Source organism: Suncus etruscus, chromosome 4 (assembly GCF_024139225.1).
Source record: "Suncus etruscus isolate mSunEtr1 chromosome 4, mSunEtr1.pri.cur, whole genome shotgun sequence".
Lineage (NCBI taxonomy): Eukaryota > Metazoa > Chordata > Mammalia > Eulipotyphla > Soricidae > Suncus > Suncus etruscus.
In genome coordinates this window covers 9,260,122-9,262,919 of record NC_064851.1, presented here as the reverse complement: position 1 = coordinate 9,262,919, position 2,798 = coordinate 9,260,122, and the positions used below count along the sequence as shown (strand labels likewise).

General features: G+C 38.5%; 1 non-coding gene across 1 annotated transcript; it reads left to right on the top strand.

The window, feature by feature from the left end:
- The first annotated feature begins 1,033 nt into the window (after positions 1 to 1,033).
- On the top strand, positions 1,034 to 1,247 carry LOC126008200 (small nucleolar RNA U3). Its single transcript, XR_007495553.1, has one exon. It is a non-coding gene; the product is annotated as a small nucleolar RNA U3 (small nucleolar RNA).
- The last annotated feature ends 1,551 nt before the right edge of the window (positions 1,248 to 2,798 follow it).

The window sequence follows — 2,798 nt, the reverse complement described above, 5'->3', positions numbered from 1 at the left end:
TGATTTGAACTTAGCTATGATTCCAACTTCCTTTCTCTCAGTTCTCATATCTCATTGGTGTTTCTATAAATGTCTGCTGATTACTTGGGACCGCAGAGACTAAAAGTCATTTCTTCTCTGTGAAATTTAGGAGTGATACAGTGGATTTTTATGACCCATACAGTCAGAAGTCCCCGCTGTTCTCAAAGATAAGCCATCAGCGGTAGAATCTCCTGCAGTGACTTTGACCCCTCTTTTGAGCCTGTTGTATCTAGTCTCTCGACCATAGAAGTTAGACATTTCTTATATACTAGTCATGTTGCTCAGGGATAAAAATCACACAAACACTTTGTAGGTTTTCAAGGAGCACACCTTTTGTTACTGTTTTTACCACTGGTAAATTTTTTAAATAAATTATTTAGTTTAATCACCATAAGGCTCACAGTTACAAAGTTGTTCATGATTGAGTTTCAATCATCCAATGTATAACACTCTTCTCAGTGTACACTTCCTGCCACCAATGTTCCTAGCTTTTTTTTCCACTACCCCCTGTCCCCCCCCCATTCTTTTTTTTTCTTTTAGACACCATGGTTTGCAATATTGTTACTAAAAGGATATCATGCATATCTCTTTATCTTTTTTCAGTACCCTATTCATGTCCAAGGTGATCATTTTCAACGATCATTGTCAGACTGGTCCCTTCTCTGCTCGAACTGCACTCTCCACTCTCCCATAGCAAGCTTCCCACCATGGACTAGTACTTTTGACCCTTGTCTTTATTGTCATCGGATATTATTACCATATTGTCTGATTATTTTTATAGCTCACAAATAATGTGATGCTTCTATGTCAATCCTTTGCCCTGTGATTCATTTTAATCAGCATAATTTTCTTTATATCCATTCATGACTTCATTTTTCCTAACAGATGCATTCCATTGTGTAGATGTGCCATAGTTTCTTTAGCCACTCCTCTGTTTTCAGGCACTTGGGTTGTTTCCATATTCTGGCTATTCTGACTAGTGCTACAATAAACATAGAAATTCAGAAATGCTAAGACTATACTTTCAAGGATCATTTCTATAGTATGTGACTAGAGAAGTTTCTCTGATCATGTAGAGCACCCGAAGCCACGAGGAGGAGCCAGAACGTCTTCTCCTGAGCGTGAAGCCAGCTCTAGGTGTCCCTTATGCAGCTGTCTTTTGCCATTGATGATCGTTCTTCCCTTCCTTTGGAAAGGGTAGAGGAAGAGGATGAAGACTGAGTGGTAAGAAAAAAAAAGAAATTCAGAAATGCAGATTTTTTACATAGTGTTTTTGGGGCCCCTAGGGAATATTCCTATGATTAGTATGGATGGATCTTATGGAAGTTCAATTTCTAGTATTTTTGAGGAATATTCATATTGTTTTCCAACACTGCTGGACCAAACTTCGACATTCCCACCAGCAGTGAATGAGACTTCCTTTCTTTCTGCCTCCACACCAGCACTGGTTGGAATTCAACTTTTGGAAAGGAAAGTTAGGGTGTAATTAGAGCCACCTTGATGGTAACAACCTTCAAGCTTTAAGTTTGAAGTCAGAGAATTTCCCAAGGAGAAGAGTGCAAGTCAGAAAACTGAAAGAATTCACTGAAACTGTGACATTGAGCTGAGCTTCTCACTTTTCCCCTTCATATATTTGGATTGAAAAATGTGGAGAGATGTGGCTTTGAGCATGCAGGGACTAGTACAAAGAACTGCACATTCAGAGAAAATTAGAACAGTAATACAATTAGTGGACTAAGAGGAAAGAAACTTTATTTGACTACCTACAAGAACCCATGCATGTGGCTGGGCACCTTTCTATGAATGGTGAAACTATCCTTCTAATATTTCTTTTCCCAGGAAACTCAAATGTTAAATAATATGAATAGTGATCAAGGTACTGAAGCCAATCAATGAGGGCTCAGAATTCAAATCCAACTCTATTTGCCTGCAAAATTCTTATATACTATCAATTGCTTTATGAATGAGTGAGCTCTGTAAAGGCCTTTCTTCACTTCCCTCAGATATCACTTAAAAGTGTGCAGGTGAAAGCATCATTGATTCTGATGGATTCTGATGTCATTTATTCCAATAGGATGGTCTCAAGTAGTAGGTTGGGACAGATCATGGTGCAGAGATGCTTGTAACACTACAATTCTCTTCCCTTTCATATTCAGACAGATGACTTGAGAGATAGTACAAGAGGTTAGGCAGGAGAAAGCCCTGAGTACAGCTGGATGTAGCTCCCCAAAATTCTTTTTAATTTAGTTTATTATTTTTTTATGATTGGGGTTCAGGTATACTCACTTCACACCAGAAAGACTGGCACACATTAAACAAACAAACAAAAACCAGCAATCAGTTTTGGTATGGGTACAATGGGATTGCAATTAATTCAAAGTTTTTGGAAAACTATAAAGTCATTCTTCAAAATAAAAAAACTAGGAAAAAAAAAAGTTTCTTGCTTTATATATAAATTACTACAATTGAAACCTGGCCATGGGATCTGTTTCTCCCAAGATTCACTAGGAATAACCCCCTCACCCCTAAGCATAAAATCCAGGACAGCCCCTTAGCATTGCCAGGTATGGCTTCTAGAAACAAAAACTGAACAAAGAATTACATTCAGACAAATTCTTCCTGCAAAGATAAGACCTCAAGCTGCTATTCAGGGGGCAGGTTTCAAGCCAGTGTCAGAAGCTCTTTTCTTGTAAGTTCTCAGGGGACCGTGATATTTAATGGCTTCCCTGATCCAACGGTACTGCTAATCTATTATCACCCTCAACATGACACAGGGG